The sequence below is a fragment of the Lepidochelys kempii genome, chromosome 2 (genome assembly GCF_965140285.1).
Source record: "Lepidochelys kempii isolate rLepKem1 chromosome 2, rLepKem1.hap1, whole genome shotgun sequence".
In the NCBI taxonomy this organism is placed as follows: Eukaryota; Metazoa; Chordata; order Testudines; family Cheloniidae; genus Lepidochelys; species Lepidochelys kempii.
The window spans coordinates 225,919,452-225,937,506 of NC_136381.1; the positions used below are offsets into that span (position 1 = coordinate 225,919,452).

The window sequence follows — 18,055 nt, forward strand, 5'->3', positions numbered from 1 at the left end:
CAGATGCAAGGAGAAACTAAAGGAGACATCAATTTTGCTATTAAATTTGTGTGCTTCATTATTTGCATGAGACAAAGCTATTCCATAAGGAAAGCTAACTTTACACCCAGCTCTGTAAGAGGCAGCACATAACTGCCTGGCTGCAGAAGGAGTTCCAGGAAGAAATGGCAACTCAAGCATGTGTAGCTCCAGCTAAATCAATGAGACTATGCCCATGTGTAAAGTTAATGATGTGTTATGTGTTTTACTGGAGCAAGGTCAGAGGGCTCAGCACCTTGGGTGATCAACCTTGTTACTTCACCACTTTCAGGGTTGAGTTTATTCTGCTATTATTCTACCTACTCCTTTCCTTCCTGCCCACTTTCTTGCAGGGAATTACACTGTAACTGAATTTTAAAAATTATACTACAGTGAGTTACAATCTACACCCTGCTTTTATGCTGTCTAATTGGTTAAATAGACTTTGTAGGGGAGTTGTACCTTCCTTTGAAGTTTGACATATGGGTTCTTGCCAAAGTTAACTCAATAGGCTAGGTTGGCCACTGGTCTGACATAATCCGAGGACATATGCACAAGCAGAGGACTTTGAGAAGCCCCATGCTATAGTTTTTATCTTTTTAAAATATAATTATTTCATGTTAAACTGTTCTTTCCTAAAGAGGTTGTATAAAAAATTTCTCCTAGTTACTCTAGATCAGAGCTGCTGAGTCTGAGGTTAAAAAAAAATAGCCTTGCAAATTCATCCTGGGATCTGAAAGTCAAGAAGAGTTCTCTCCTGCTCTTGCATCACCATCAATAACAGACTGCAATCACTTGGGGCATAAGTACACAGTGGGGTAACATGCTCTAAGGGGTATGATTTCTAAAGTGCACTCATGGGTTGCTCATTAATTGGTCCACGTAGATCCTGCTTGTGCACACTATAGGTTCCCTAGCGTGCTTTAACAGAGTACTGATTCAAACAGAACTAAAAAGAAAAGGAGTACTAGTGGCACCTTAGAGACTAACTAATTTATTTGAGCATAAGCTTTCGTGAGCTACAGCTCACTTCATTGGATGCATTCAGTGGAAAATGGTATGCATCTGATGAAGTGCCACTAGTACTCCTTTTCTTTTTGCGAATACAGACTAACACGGCTGCTACTCTGAAACAGAACTAAGTTGAAGCACACCAGCAGGGTCTGCACTGACCAATTAATGCATAGCAAATTAGTGCACTTCTAGAAATCACACCCCCCATAGACAAGCCCTTAGTTAACAATTCTTTTGCAATGAGAGCCAGAATAAAATCCAGTTCACCCTCCTACAGCTGTGTTGGCTAATAAAGCTAACAGGAATAGAAACTAGTAAAAGCTTAATTTTGTCACTGAAGTAAACAGGTATGGTTCAGAACATGCAGCGGTAGCAGATCTATTGAGAACAAAGGTGCCATTTTTTTTGCATGGTTCCTTTTGATTGCACCTGCACTTCTAATTCAGTTAACCAAACAACTATCCTATTTCAAATTCTAGTTCAATATAATTTCTTGCCAGAAACTTTCTGTGAAGATCTAATTGCTTAAACAAAATAGCTTAACTAGGACCAGTTCCAACCAACAAGATTGGTGAGATGTTGTTGCCCTTTTTGACCTGAGCAGCTAGCCAAAAATCTGGGGTCTAGTAGATTGTTCCAGTTAGGAGGAGAAATTGACAGCAGTCAGATATTCTCTCTAATTCAGTTTTGTTTATTTGCGAAGAATGTGCAAAGTCCTGTGTCTCTGAACACAGAAAGAATCAAATAGCAGGAAACAGCTTTTATTGCTTGTAGCACCAAGAACGCTTTTTTCCTGCCTCCATCCCTGACCAAAAATGACTGCTTCTTGGACCATCTAGTCCTGGAATGCAGAAGCGGAGAGGCAATTCTTGACTTCGTCTTAAGTGGAGCACAGGATGTGGTCCAAGAGGTCCATAGAGCTGAACCCAGGGCCAGCTCTAGGGGTGGCGCTGCTGAAGGGGCAGCAATCCGTTCTTGGGGCAGCACTCTGGCAGCAGCCCCGGCGGCAGTTCGGCGGCAGCACCTCTCCCTTGTTTCCCTCGGTGGCAATTTGGTGGCAACTCTTCTGACTCGGGTCTCGCTGTCGGTGGCAATTCAGCGGCAGCTCCCTCTGATGTTCCTGTTCTCTCTGGCAGTGACACATTCGGCAGGTTGGTTTTTTTGTTTTTTGGGGTTTTTTTTTGTTTTTTTTGCTGCTTGGGGTGGCAAAAAAGATAGAGCTGGCCCTGGCTGAACCACTTGTAATAGTGACCATAATATAATAAAATTTAACAACTTTGGTGGAGGGAAATATCAAAGAAGTCCACTGCAGCAGCTTTTCCCTTTAGGAAGGGGAACTATACAAAATGAGGAAGCTGGTTAAATGGAAATGAAAAGGAACAGTCGCAAGTGAAATGCCTGCAAGCTGCATAGAAACTGTTTAAAAATACCATAATAGAGGTTCAAATTGAATGTATACCTTTTTTTAATTTGGGGGTAAGAGGACAAAAAAATGCCACCACAGCTAAACAACAGAGTAAAAGAGGCTGTTAGAGGCAAAAAGGCATCTTTTAGAAACTGGAAGTCAAATTCTACTGAGGAAAATAGCATAAACTCTGGCAAATCTGATGTAAAAATATAATTAGGCAGGCCTAAAAGGAATTTGAAGAGCAACTAGCAAGACTCAAAAACCAACTGCAAAAATATTTTTAGTACATCAAAAACAGGAAACCTGCAAAAGGATCAGTAAGTGCTAAAGGAGCACTCTAGGAAGACAAAGCCATTGCAGAGAAGCTAAATGAATTCTTTGCATTACTCTTCACTGCAGAGGATTGAGGGAGATTCCCACACCTGAACCATTCTTTTTAGGTGACAAATCTGAGGAACTGTTCCAGATTGAGGTCTCAATAGGAAATATAAATCTGTGGTATGTCCATACCTTGAATAGTGCATGGAGTTCTGGCTGCCCCATCTCAGAAAAGATATACTGGGAAAAGGTACAGAAAAGGGCAACAAAAATGACTAGGGGTATGGAACAGCCTTCCATATGAGGAGAGATTAATAAGATTGGGACTTTTCAGCTTGGAGAAGAGACAACTAAGCGGGGGGATATGATAGCAGTCTATAAAATCATGACTGGTGCAGAGACAGTAAATAAGGAAGTGTTATTTACTCCTTCTCATAACACAAGAACAAGGGGTCACCAAATGAAATTAATAGACAGCAGTTTTAAAACAAACAAAAGGAAGGTATTTCTTCACACAACCCACAGTCAACCTGTGCAACTCTTTGCCAGAGGATGTTGAGAAGGCCAAGACTATAACAGGGTTCAAAAAAGAACTAGATAAGTTAATGGAGGATAGGTCCATCAATGGCTATTAGCTAGGATGGTCAGGGATGCTGTCTCTAGCCTCTGTTTGCCAAAAGCTGGGAATGGGTGACAGGGGATGGATCACTTGATGATTACCTGTTCTGTTCATTCCCTCTGGAGCACCAGGGACTGGTCACTGTCGGAAGACAGGATACTGAGCTAGAGGGACCTTTGGTCTAACCCAGTATCGCCATTCTTATGTTCCTTCTTGTTCTTAAGTGTTTAAAAAATGTAAAAGCTGTTTGCACGGGGGCAATGCAGGTCCCCCCCAAATTGAAGTTCCGTACGCTGTAAACTACATTTTTGCCTAGTTATTATATTGATTACCAAAGAGAATGTTCAGAGTGGGACACATCACAATGTAGTTAAAATGCCATTACGTAGGGTCTGAAAAATAGATGTTGCAGGTCAGAATGTACAAAGTCCTGTGTCCCTCTGAATGCAGAAGGAGTTAAATAGGAAGAAACAGCTTCTTCTGCTCACATACCAGGAACTCTCTCTTCAGCCGGCACCCCGGCCCAAAAACCTCCCCACAGGCTTCTTCCAGGGTCAGCCACCATGCTTTCAGCTGCCCCATCTGGGCTGTCTCTCTCCCTTTCTTCTGTCTTCCCTCACTGTCATTCCCGCCCCCCCCCCCAACCCTCCAATACTCAGCAAAAAGCCCCTCCATCCACACAATCCAGAAACCCCTGAGTGAGCTCTCTTAGGCCTTGTTTTTTAGATGTGGACCCTTATGTGTTTCTTACAACCATCTTACATGAAGGGTGCATTCACACATCAGTTTGAATGAGGGTTTTAATTCAGCTTGTAACAAGATTTCACCCAGCTCATAATGATACTGAATACATTCTCTAGCCACTCTCTGTAGGAAAACCGACTCTCCGGGGCCAATATCCCCTTCCTTCTGTCCTCCGCACACCTCCCGCCACGCCCCAACCCCCCCCAGCCAATAGTCTTCTATAGTCGGTCACTCTTTCATTGTGTGTGTAATCAGTTTAGCTTGTAAACTACTTGAGGCAAAGTCTGTGTGCACCTGTATGGCACTATATAAATAATAAACTAGACCAACTCTCATCAAGTGTCGTAAGACAGATGACCAATTTGTCAAGACCGTAGCTTGCTTCTGAGATAGATGATCCCAGAAGTTTATCCCAATTAGGTTTCTAGGACAAAATTATTGCTGTGGGGAGGGGGAAAGATGCACTTAGCACACACAGTGATGCTATCTTTATTTATTCTCAAAAAGAAAAGGAGTACTTGTGGCACCTTAGAGACTAACCAATTTATTAGAGCATAAGCTTTCGTGAGCTACAGCTCACTTCATCAGATGCATATCGTGGAAACTGCAGCAGACTTTATATATACACAGAGAATATGAACCAATACCTCCTCCCACCCCACTGTCCTGCTGGTAATAGCTTATCTAAAGTGATCATCAGGTGGGCCATTTCCAGCACAAATCCAGGTTTTCTCACCCTCCACCCCCACACACAAATTCACTCTCCTGCTGGTGATAGCCCATCCAAAGTGACAACTCTTTACACAATGTGCATGACAATCAAGTTGGGCTATTTCCTGCACAAATCCAGGTTTTCTCACATCCCCCCACCCCCATACACACACAAACTCACTCTCCTGCTGGTAATAGCTCATCCAAACTGACCACTCTTCAAGTTTAAATCCAAGTTAAACCAGAACATCTGGGGGGGGGGGGGTAGGAAAAAACAAGAGGAAACAATTCTGGACGCTAAAAAAACCCCAAACTCTATTTGAGTCTCCTGTGGGGCCTATCTGAATCTCATCAGGTGAGCTGAGCTGTTTGTCTTTATTGCTGTGGCCACCTAGGGACTGGAAAGCATTGTGGCAAGGGCAAGGCAGGATCACACTTCTTTATTTCTGATTCAGTGGGGAAGGTGCTGCTAACACCCTTGGGGAGGGTGCAAAAGGCAAGTTTGTTTAAAGAAGTACTTTCCTGGTTGGTAGATCAAAATAGCCTGTTCCGAATGGTTTTTTGCAACCAACTTGTAATACTGTGTGGAGTTTTTTTCATAGCTTGTAAGGCCAGAAGGGACTACTGTGACAGTGAGAAGTGCGCTTGTCCTATCTAATCCATCTAAATGAGCTTTGAAAAATTCCACTTGCTTCCTCCTCTTAGTGAGGAGTAAACTGTGACAGTGAATATAAACATTGCCAACAGCTTCTGCAGAACCCAAGCTTTCTTTTTTTTTTTTTTTTTTTAAAAAAGCAGGTTTTAGCCTTTTTATGGCAAACAAAACTTTAAAATGAATCCAGAGTAAGTGTGGTGCTGCCAGAAGTGGACAGGAAAATCCTTCCCTTCCTATGAAACTTTATGCAAGTTCAAAATGTTTTCCTGTATTGAATCAGGCCAGAAAGTCAATCTCATATTTGCAAACTGAAAAACAGATTTTTTTGAGTGGGTGGTTGGGAGAAGAGGTATTGGGTGATTTGGGGTTAATCTGAAAACATTTTTGTTTTGACAGTTCTGAAATGTTTTGATTTGGCTTCAATTTTTAACTTTTTTTTCAGTCCAATTAGCTAAAATGTCAACATGAAAAGTCACTTGAAACAGGAATTTTTATTTTGAAACCATGTTTCTACTATTTTGAAACTCTTATGACATTGTGTTGAAAAAATTGTCTAAGCTGACCCTGTTTCATGAACTGTTTGTTTCAACAAATCAGCATTTTTCAACAACAAAAATGGTCAAAATCCCTGACCAGCCCTGATGCTACAGCAGCTAGTCAGTGAAAGCTATTGCTTCTGCTACACAGTCGGGCCTGTAGTATCATTCACATGTGTGTCAAGCATGGTTGTGTCATTGCTTCAACACTCTTCTCCATTTACCTTGCTGTGATCCTGATTCTCATCCATGACCGCCTTCCTGGTAGAATGGGGATGACTATCGTATGGACGGTCAACTCCTCAATCTCCGATGTTTCCAAACAAAATCTAAGATCACAAGAACTGGCATCACTAATCAATATGCAGATGAGTGCATCATTCTCGTGCGCACAGAGGCTGACCTGCAAAGTACCCTAAACCTTTTCACAGATGCCTGTCATAGCCTGGGGGTCTCTCTCTCTCAGCATCGGGGGAAACCAAGGTACTCTACCAGCCCTCACCTACACAAACTACTCTTCATACTCCACAAATCGCCATCAGCAAAGAACCCCTGGAAAATGTGGACCAGAAAATGTGGACTTAGCAGCTACCTCTCCCAAACAGTCAGCATTGACACAGAAATTATTTGGGGGGTGGGGGGGAGAATGTCTTGTGTCACACTGACACTTAGTATGTACATTATCTTATTTGAGAAGGTTGTGGTCAGCTCTTGGTACTCAGGCAATTAACTGAGAAAGAGACTCCGACCACGGGCTTTTGAGGGAGATGTTTTTTGTGTATGTCCTCATCTTATATACAACATACACACAGAATCATATAAATATAAATGGCTCTATGAAGAGGTATTTTCATAGTGTAGCTATCCCCAAGTGCTGATCCCTCCCATTTCGTTGTCTGGTCACATTGCAGACACCTTGCTCCATATTGTGGGGTTGCGACAAGTTGAAAATTCTTTAAGACCTTTCTCCTACCAGATCTTCCCCTCCTTCTCCTGATGCCAATGACTTATCATTCAGATTTGTTAGTTTCAATATTGCCAACCCCAAACATGCAAAAATAATGAGTTGGACCCCAAAAAATCATGAGATGAATTTAAAAATATTGTTTTAAACAATTTTTTGAATGTTTTTATTTGACTTCTGGCTTTTGAGCCTTTAGGTCGTTCTCTAGTCATATTTAAAGCTATTCTGTGCAACCATAAGAGCTAGAAACTTTTCTTTTCTTTTTTTAAAGGGGAGGGGGAAAAAACCCTAAGATTTTAATGTAATTACTTGTCACCAGGAGTTGGGGCTTTTAGAAAAATATCAAAGACTGCAAGACTCATAATAAAATTGTGAGAGCTCTCAACACTTTAAATCACCATCTCTGTCTCCCCTCTCTACCCTAGTTTCTTTCTGTCTCCTAACAGCTAATTCCTCAGTCTCAAATAACAAAGCTAGCATGCATGATGCCAGCCCAAACTCTGAATACAGAAACGGATTCAAATTTTGCAGCTCAGGCCAATCTCTTCTCACAGCTGGAAGAATTAAAATCCAGAGAATTAAGAGGAAAATAAGTTTATCATTCTGCAAAATTCAGTCACTTCTCTAAAGATTCAACTTTCATTTTGAAGGGGATGAGTCTTGATAGTTGATGGAATGTGAGCATTCAGAAGTAACCACAGTGTAGTATGGGCTATAGAGATCAAGGGACTGAAGTCACCATTTTGGAATAAACTGAACTACAGCTGGTTGAACACTGCAGTTGGGACCTCCAGCTGCTGCTGTATGAAAAACAGATAATTAGAGCTGGTTGGCTTTTGTTGATGAAAAGAGTTTATTGAAAATAAGTTTAAAATGACATTTTTTCACAAAAAAATTGGTTTAGATAAAATATTTTTTTCATTGAAATATCCACAACCCTAAAACTTCCAGTTTTTCACAACTGGACATTTTAGTTTAAGAAAACCCCAAATAATAAATTATACACAATAAATGTAAGGAGTATATTTATTTATTTACTGTATAGTAGTGCCTTGGAACCACTAACCACGGATCCGATTGTGCTACTCACCGTAACAGAGAAGGACCGCCCCCACTCCAGTGTGTTTACAGCTTAGGAGTCTACTGGACAGCAGAAATGAATTATGGATGACGAGATAACAAAACAAGAGTTTAGCAGAAAAATAGAAGTCTCAGCTTGCTGTGACAGGATTGTGTAACTTATATTGCAGATCTGAATGTTTTGGGTGCACCTTGAAATACATGTGTAATTTTTCAAAGGAAGACTAGAAGCATACAGAAATTATTACAATATCCCAAAGATACTGTGCCTTGCAACAGTGGATACAGTACTTTTGGAGTTAGAGTTTTGGACATTCAGTCTAGACTTTCTTGTGAAATTACTGTCCTTGAGAAGATGTATAAGATAGTCCTCATTATAGAAGTAACTGAATACAGTATGTACAGTACCATAACGTTTTGAAAGGATGGGGATCAACTTATTGTTTGACAAAGCTAAAGCAAGAATGGTAATCAATCCCTTGGCAATAGAAATTTTAAATTTAAAATAAGCTTCAGCAAAGCCTTTGAACCTTCAAACCCTTTATCCTTAAGAAATTAATGGGTCCCTGAAGAAGTCTTATTTTTTTTTCTCTTTCTGATACATACACACATATATACTCCAATTATATTAATCAACAATGCAGCAAAATAATGCTACAGGCCAGCCTCATGGAAAAATCTCTGCATGCCTCTTTTCCCCCAGCATCCATCTTTTCAGCATGTGATTTGAAAAATTCTTTGGATATTGGAGACGACAAACTGTGGGGGTTTTTTGTTTGTTTGTTTGTTTTTAAAAAATTTTGATTTATGCTAGTTTTGGTTTGCACCCTAAACCCAAGTCATCCCCCCTACAACAATTTCCATTGATTACAGCATCACCTACTAATTAAAGTAACACTATGTGAAAGGGTTCATTCAGCTGAACTTAGAACTGCACTGAGGAGTACTTCAGATGTTTTGCCCCTTTAAAGACAATGGGAACATTGTCTTTTCCTTCTTAGGAACAATTACCATTGTGGTCCTCGAGCTACCATGCCAGCCCCTGCCTTTGGGCAAAAACGAACATATTTTTCAGCTTTCACTTCATCAAAACCTCCTAGAAGTGACCTTCTGTGTAACAGGTATAGATTGTGGCAGCCTTTATTGTGTCTACTCTTAAATCCCGTCATAGTTTCAGTTTAGCTTGGCTTTTCCCAAACATAAAAAGAGACTTTGTGTGTGAACTGTTGACACTGTTTTCCTCTCTAGGTTCCTTTACGTGCCTTTATAAACTGAAAGTCTAAAAATAGATGTCTCCTAGCTTCAGTCTTCTGTCTGGATTCTTCTTGCATTGTTTTGTAACTAGCTCATTTCCACCAGTGCGGCACCATTTTTCATTCTTGTGATGTTTAGCTGATTTTTCCTCTAGCACTACCAGGTAGCACCACTGTATAGAAGCTGTACGTATATTAGCGTTCCTATTATAAACTCCCAGCACTTATATAACTCAGTGGTAAGAATTTGGTTAGGGCTGAAACTTGTCAAGTCTCAGCCTAAACGTAGATTTTTGTTTAATCTCATGTAAATAAAATTGACCTACTGTGGCAGTTTTTTAAATAAAACAAGCACCCAAAGCATAAATAGTGAGCTTTTATAGATGCTGGGCTGAGTTCTCTGCGTTGGCGGAAAGTTCACTATGAAGGAGCTGTAGTGGCTCAGAGTTTCCTCCTCCTCCTCCTCCTCCTGTGTGGCAAGGACTGCAGTTAGCAGATGATGCTGATTAGGGAGATGAGCACAGCCAGGAGTGTAGGAAATGAGCTGATTCAACACATCCCTTCAGCTTCTTCTGAGCTATATCAGATTGTTCATCAACATGACATCCATCTCACCGAAAAGCCATGCTTTGCAAATACTTTGCATCATTTCACTTTGCAACTATGTTATTGTGTTTACAAACTGTACATGTGTCTTACAAATAAGATGAGCAGGTTGAATGAGACCAATATATTCAGTGATGAATATATCTTGATATGTAAATATATTAAATCATGAACAAGACCATTAGAAAACATGACTTCACTAACCATAACTTTTTAAAACAATAACCAGCCTGATTTTTTTTTAAATGGGGTCTCTGATATTTGCTTTCAAAGAAATTGCAGGAACAACTTTGTGGGTGCAGATAACAGAGTGTGTGTTTACACAAAATAGATATTAATGGCCTGTAAATCCCAGCGCTCTGAAAGCTATATAGTGCAGCTATTTGTGCTCCTAAACTTTTGCAGATGCAACATTAGAAGACCAGCTGAGGCCTTCTTAAAAATCATAGCCAACATGTACAAGACCTACCAACAAAGGTTGGCAAATTCACAATGCTTCTGAAGTGTAGTCAGAAGGCACACCATATTGCCTGTTGTTCTGTTGGCTTTCCACAGTGTTTTATATATTTAACTGGAAAATTCCTCACATTCTTCCCCCTCCCCCCACCCCTTCCAGTACTTTAATGTAGTTCCCTGTCTGCTGTATAAACGTGTCTGCTATTGTCACATAAGCAGAGGGGGTTGTGGTCTGATGCTGAAAATAAATACTTTCCTTAGCTAAGAGGTAACCACAGTCAACCCCCTAGATTATAAACAATTCAAGATATTTAAGTGTCAGTTCCGATAATATACAACATTCAATAATACTGTGCATTAAGAAATGAAATGTTTAGACCCTCTACAGTGTTACGGCCTGGTTCTGACCAGTGTAACTTGAGTGGAGAAATTTACACTTGTGTAAAATCAGTTGAGGCAGATGGAGGTTTATTGAGGCCCTGGCACAAAGAACTCTTAGGGCCCACACATCCCCCTCGCCATGGGGCCCCATCCCTGCTCCTCCTCTCCCCCCAAGGCCCAGCAGCCAGGCCAGGTGTTTGAGCCAGGCCGTGGTAAGAGCCATGCCACCTAGGGAGCCCAGGCCCCTCCACCTGCCCTGGGTATCGTGCCCCAGGGTTGGGGACATGGGCCAGGGGCTGGTCTTGGGCCCTCTGACCAGGGCAGGTAGTGGGCCCAGGGTTCCCTGCAGTGACCTGGGCCTCCTGGGTGGGCTCTTACCATGGGCCAGTTCCAGCTTCTGGCCTGGCCAGGGGACCAGGAAGAGGAAGAGGAGGGGCAGGGCCTCCAGGAAAGAGAAGGAGCAGAGGACAGGGCCATAGTTCCAGTGCTTGTGGCCCCCTCACCTTCTACCCAGGTTTTGGCGCTCCTGCGGGGGTCACCAAATTGGCCAGGGCCCCTGGCCATGGGCGCCTTTACTCCTTGCCTTAATCTGCCACTGAAAATCAGGAGTGAGATCAGAATCAGGCCCTCTGTAAAAAGGTATATTTTCATAGCATGAGCTGATGGGAACAATAATTAGTAACAGGCCAAAATCCCAGTTCAGAACACTCCCCCATGTTTGCAAAATTTAGATTGGGTCTTCACTTCATGGGCTAAATTCTCAGTCTGGCTGAGCGGTGCTCAATACAAAATCTGAGAGAAGGAAAAAAGGTATTTTTAAGCCACATTCCCAGTTATTCTATCCCTGTAAATAAAGGTAGAGGTTGCAACTGTTGGGGGTGGGTCTCTTATTAGCAGACACAATACTTCACTTTCTTTTGAAAGGACATAATCTTGTTCTGCATTAGGACACCAGCTGCTGCCAAACCAACCAAACAGAAATAAAAACTAAATAAATTGCTGCTTTGCTACCAAACAAGGTAGTTTTAAAGCATATGTTTTGTGGGCTTTTTTGTTTTATTCCAAGCACATTTAGCTTTCTTGAAGAGGGAGAATAGGGTCGACTCATTCTCTTCACTGAGAAATATGTGAATGATATTTTAAAGGGTTTCTATTTAGGTTCTGGAGGGGCACAATTTATATGGTATGCCATGCCATGCCATTCCAGGTATAAAGTTAAGAGGACTTAAATGGCAATCATTTCAGATAGTCAGTCATTTTCAGCTCTGATTTATAATGTTTTTCACAGAAATAATGTCTGGGTTCATAATTACAGGGGCAAGTTCCAGGCATCTGGAAAGTGAGTGTGAAGAGATTGAGCAAGTCATTCAAGTACTCAAGTGATAATATATTTCTATACTAAGCTAACAAATTTCCCAATTTCTCTCTTAGTATGTGGAAAAAGGAATTTTGTGTGCTTTAATTACTGATTTGGTCAGGAAAAAATCCCTCGCACTACTTCATACAAAACACCAAAACAGCCAGAGACAATTTCTGTTAGTGTTGCTTTTTTTCCAAAGCATCTATTCCTCACTAATGTAACTACCCTACATTAGTGTCTCCTTGTCCTGGATATGAATAAATCATTAACCTTATTTTATTAATGAGGCCAAGCTAACAATATTTCCGAACTGGCTCTGCACTCATATCTTTCAGCAATATACGTGCAAATGTCATCCTGTCGTTCCTAAATCAGGAAAGGTTATACGCTTCAGTGATGTGATTTGGGCAGTATCCAGAGTGTCATAATTGTCACACATGAGATGTGTTATATGCAAACCAGGGAGAAAGCGGTTAGTTGGTGCTAAAATTTGGCTTATCATTTTTAAACTGAAAGGTTTTTTCCTATTTTTTCATTAATTATTTTTTACATTTACAGTATATAGCATCTCTTATCCTAAGGTACTTCACAAATATTACAGGAAATAATTTTCACAGCATTCCTGGGATTACTCTTCTACCCATTTTACACAGGCACAAATTTTGGGAGGCAGTGTGATCTAGTTGATAGAGCACTGGACTGAGACTCGGGTGACCTGGATGCTAATCCTGGCTCTGCCACTAATCTTTGTTGCCTGGAGCAAGTCACTTAACCTCCCTGTGCCTCTGTTTCCCCTCTACTCTTTGCCTGCCTGGGCTACTTAAGCCCTGTGGGGTAGAGCCAGTTTCATATTTTACCATGCCCATCACACAGTGGCTTTGATCTGTTTTCTCAGTGACTTCTAGATCAAATGTGTTCTGCACACACAACATTTTTTACTTGTGTGGGGCAGTTCCAACTACCAGCCCCATAAAGTCAACCTGGATTTCTACAGTCAAGATGTGCTCTTTTCCTTCTCAGTGTCATCACCATTAATAAAGTCTCTGCAGGCTAGATTAGGGTCTCAGTTACACCATGAAATTCCACATTTTTCAAATTTTGCCTTCAGTGATGTGTACGTAACTGCTTTGTGCAACCACATTGCTTTCAGTGGGTTTGCAGAGGTGTCACTGATTAGAACTTTGTTTATCAGCAGAATTGTTTACTAAAAGGCATAGAATCCACCTTACCATCTTTTAGCTGTGTTGGCTCTTCAGTGCTAATGGGTAAAAAGCAATAAAATGTTGGGTTTTTGTCACTAAATCAGCAAACCTGGCACTACATATACACAGGAAGCCCATCAGCTGAGAAGGAGCTGCAACTTGTATGTAGACACTTGTCACAATAGAACTGCATTCTAATGTTTTTATCTATTCTTAAATAATTGAGATTTTCATGGATATCATGAGGGGAGTTTGCAGGAACAAAGAATGAGAGAAATAAAAATGGAAAGGAGAGTGTGTAGTGGGAGATGGCAGAAGAGATGGAAGAGCAAATAAGAAGGGAGACGAGAAGCATGGGAGAGTTAGACAGGGACAAGAGGCGATCAGAACAAACAACCAGTCAGCAAAAATAAAGTCTAGTGATATAAGTTGGATAGTTCTGATGCTAGACTGGTTGCAAAGGATGTGGAGTATGTGGTAAGGCTCTGCTCCTGCCCTTGGTTCTTGCTTTTGAGGGTTCTTCCTTTGAACTCAGTGCTAACCATATCCTGGGCTATTAAACTTTGTCTCTTAGCCTCAGAGTTTATTTGCTGCAAATATCTGCACTACTTTATTCAGGAGAGAGTTGTTACCTTACAAACCAGGAGCATCATCTAGTCGTCATGATGCTGATGAGATTGCCAGACAAACTCTATCAAGTCAGGAGATTCACCCACTAACGTTGAATTTCCTATCTTTAATTCACAACACTTGGCATATTTTGGGGTTAGGTGTTTTGTTGTTTGTTTTGTCTTGGTTTGTGTTATTAAAACAGCTCTACCTGGGATTTTTTTTCTTTTTTAGTATGTTTTGGAAAATTGCAATCCATGGTGTTTACTGCAGCTATAGTGACTTACCCCAGCTGAGGATCTGGCATTAAATATCCCAACAACATATGCCCCATGCCAATAATCACAAAGGTTTCCTATCATCAGTGCATGTCCCTTTGCATTGCTTTATCTGTGCATTTGGATACTAACATGAAAAGACAGAGAAATAAGCATGATATTGCTCTTCTCCATACGATGCTAGGAAAGAATCCAGGGAGTGTGCATTCCTCAGTAGTCTCTTTGTTTTTGTAATAAAAGTATATTTTTCTACCACATCAGCAAGTGAAGACAAGTGTTATCTGGTGCCAATGAACTATTGCACTTGATTAGAATACGTTAAAGTGCTATTATTTTTAATATTTAAAGCTATAGGGTTGCTATGTAGCTGGGGGGATGGGGACTTTTTTGTGTCTAAATATTTAATGGTTTGTAGGAGTCCAACTAGAGAGAGAATTTCTTCAGGATGTTAACATTTCAGAGGCCCACCCTGGTTTGATAGTTTTTGTTAGCCGTGGAACTGTATTGCTGGAATTTGTTAAGCGTGACATTGTTCATTCTGAGACCATCCAGGACTAGGGAGTAACCTTTTTTCTTTTCTCTTTTGCATACTCCAATTGTAAGTTTTCTCTAAATGTTCTGAGTAGGAAAAAAACTTTATTTGATGTGAGAGCTCTAGTCTAGTATTTTGTAATTAACAAAAAATATGTCATCCCATATATGAAGATTTCTGCGCTCCTAAAGCATAATAAAGGCTCAGATTTATTGTGCACATCAGCTATTTTGTGTCACTCCCATGATACGTGGCAGCTGAAATGCCAACTTAACTGATCTGAGTTTATGGTGCAAAGCAGCAGGAGCATACAGGTGAGTCTGGCCCCACATGTACAAATTGTATTTTGTTTTTGCACTAGCATGTATTTCTTTGGGGGTCAGTTGGCTGCACAGTATCTCTTTTATATACATGACTGTGTATGTAACTGTGATGATAAGGTTAAGCTGCTGCAATCAGTGTCATGTCTTCAGGATATGATCAACCTGCCAGAGTTGGTCCTGATGATACAGCTTTGTAACTGGACATCCTGCAGGACAATTTTGTCATGTGGTGTTTCTTTGGAACCAGTAACTGAGTAATTTGATCCATGAGAGGACCTTTCCTCTTTCCCATGACTGCTTAGCTCCTAGCATAGTCTGCCATCCTCAACCTCTATCAGTGTGCTGCCTGCTATAGGTGTGAGCAGCTTTACAACCAATCAGATGCTGCCTAATTACTTCAAATAAGTAGTTTTAGAACTTCAGGCTATGTCTTCAGCTAAGCCTCTAAATTGCATGTGTGCAAATCTGTATTTGTTTGCTCAAACCTGAGGCTTAACTCTGCAATTTGTGATTAAAAAATTTGCTCTGCAGATGTGAGTTTATATGTGCTGAAGGATATGCATGAGACAAGGTGGTTGAGGTAATATATATTTTTGGGCCAATGTCTATTGGTGAGAGAAACAAACTTTTGAGCTTACATAGAGCTCTTCTTCAGGGCACCTCTGTGTAAGTTTGGAAGCTTGTCTCATTACATTGCTCATCTGGTCTTTCTAATATGCTGGGACTGACATGGCTACAACAACACTGCATACAAAGGGTATATGTAACCCACACACTTCCTGGGTATGGTGTTCTGTACCATGTAGTGGCACTGAGACCACTTAGAGAGATTAATGAGTCTGCTCTACAGCCTTAGTTAAGAGGCATATGGCTTTTACCTCATGCAGTAGAGGCTCATGCACTAAGCTCCAGAGGTCCCAGGTTTGATTCTGCCCACTGACAACCAGGGTCTGTTGGCATTACATATGCATGGAATTTTAGAGGACTCACAAAAATAAGAGCTTATCTAGAAGTCTAATGGCATTTGTCATACAATTGACATGGCACAAACTTTTAGTATTTAGTTTAAATTTCTCAGACCAAATGGCAGACTGCCTAGTGTGTGATTATTTGACTAAGGTGTTAAAATGCTATGGTGTAGCAAAACACACAAACAAAAGCCTAAAATAAGCAAGAAAAAACAAGGATCTCAATGGTATGACTGCAGCTAGCAGATGTGTGCTGCTGATTAGCATACTTTGCTATCCTTTCATGTGCATATGTGCCCAAATTATGGCTTGTGCTTACACTAACTGCAAATGCAGTTATCTTATTGCACAAACCCCAAAACATGTTGTATTTTGTTTCTTGGGATTCACTGATAAGTGTGAAGCCCACACATTTCCCTGTCCCCCCACTTTAATCTCTTTTGAAGGCTCTTGAATTACTATCCAGAAGAAAATGGAATCGGATTGTTACTACTCTTTCAAGGGACAAGTTAGGCCAAATTTTAGGTTTTCTAAAACAAGCTATTACCAAACTTAACATCAGTAGATAGATTTCTGTGAATTTTGCAGGTTTAATTAAGACAGTTTATTTTTAAAGGAGAAAGCGTTCCCTGGCATTATTTGCAGCTCAAACATAGTATCATCCTAGTAATGTGTGAGAAGCAGACCGGGAACTAGATTAGGAACTAGAGGTGGTCAAAATTTTTCAGCTGCACGTTTTTCCAACAAAGCTAAAATAAAATCTAAAATACAAAAATATCACAGGAAAATATCAATTTCAACAAGTTTCCAATTTTTTTAATAGGAAAATTTGAAGTGAGGCATAGTTTCAAAGCAACACTGACATTTGGAAATATTGGAAATGGCAACCATTGTCAAAGTTGAAATCCCATGTTGTGAAACTAGTGAAATCAACATGTTGTGTTTGTGAAACTAGAGATTTTGATTGAAAATCCTGTAGACACTTTTTCAGAACTTTTCATTCCACAAATTTTTCTATTTTGATTTTTTTGTCTTTTTCAGGATAAAAAGAAATGTTGAAATTGCAGAATTTCATGTGCAACAGAAATTAATCTATAAATAAATTGGACAAGTTTGCTTTTCAGTGAGACAATCCTGACCCAGCCTCCCTCTATGGTGCAGTCCAAATAGGTCAAATGGTCAGAGAGAACATGAAATGCTGTGGGAAGGCTCCTCCCTCCCCAGTGAACAACAGTTTTATAACTTTTACAACACCAAATGACCTTACTCCCCACAAGAGGGAGAGACTTTTTTTATTCACCTTTCCTCTACCAGAAGTGGCAAGGTGGGGACTGAGGGGTGAGGGCAGGAATGGCAGGCCATGATTTTAGTGCGCTCTCCTTCTAATGATGCACTCCACAGTCAGGATATCTGCACAAGGAACATTAGGCAGGGACATATTAGTTGGGATTTTTTTTTAAACCAAAAATCAAGAAACCCAAAACAAGACCGACTCTTTATCACGGCAAAATAAAATACGTTGCTAATTGTGAAACATGGGTCAGTTTTAAATTCCCTTTTTCCCCCAGGATTATGGAGTAAAGCAAAATCAGTAACTGCCTATCTATGCAAAGATGGACTAACCAAATAGCATTTGTATGACCAGCAATAGTGATAATGCTGAACTTGTCTCTTTTCTCCATTGCTAATGGAAACTTACCTCTTCCCAATCTACTTGTAATTAACCAACGGTGCTGTTCATTACATTGTGGAAGTGGAATGTGTCATTTTGACCTAAGCTTTAGCACTGTGTGATTTTATTGCATGTTTGCATCTCTGCAAAACAACTGTAAACGTTAATGAAAATACCAGGTAAAGAAACCATGTGGCACAGGATCCCCAAGCAAATGCCTAGGGATCCATTTTAGATTTTGTTTTTCTTTTATTTACCTTTGAAATCAAGAAGGGTATGCTGATCCACCCTGGAGATGGGCCAAAGCTGATCCCTCACCATAACACCTATCAATAACAGTAAGCATAA

At 40.5% G+C, this 18,055-nt stretch overlaps 2 protein-coding genes across 8 annotated transcripts in view; one reads left to right on the plus strand and one right to left on the minus strand.

The window, feature by feature from the left end:
- Positions 1-18,055, plus strand: part of LOC140907638 (uncharacterized) — a 138,970-nt gene that overhangs the window by 55,688 nt on the left and 65,227 nt on the right. Inside the window, exon 1 of one of the 7 annotated variants that reach the window (XR_013635409.1) lies at positions 10,512-18,045. The exons of the other annotated variants lie outside the window; for them this stretch is intronic. The gene's annotated coding sequence lies outside the window, so the exon portion shown is untranslated. Of the gene's footprint in view, positions 1-10,511; positions 18,046-18,055 lie in introns of those variants that run through there. 7 annotated transcript variants of the gene reach the window in all.
- The window catches only part of FZD1 (frizzled class receptor 1), a 69,864-nt gene continuing 68,894 nt past the window's right edge, over positions 17,086-18,055 (minus strand). Inside the window, exon 3 of the mRNA XM_078851787.1 lies at positions 17,086-17,445. The gene's annotated coding sequence lies outside the window, so the exon portion shown is untranslated. The remainder of the gene's footprint in view (positions 17,446-18,055) is intronic.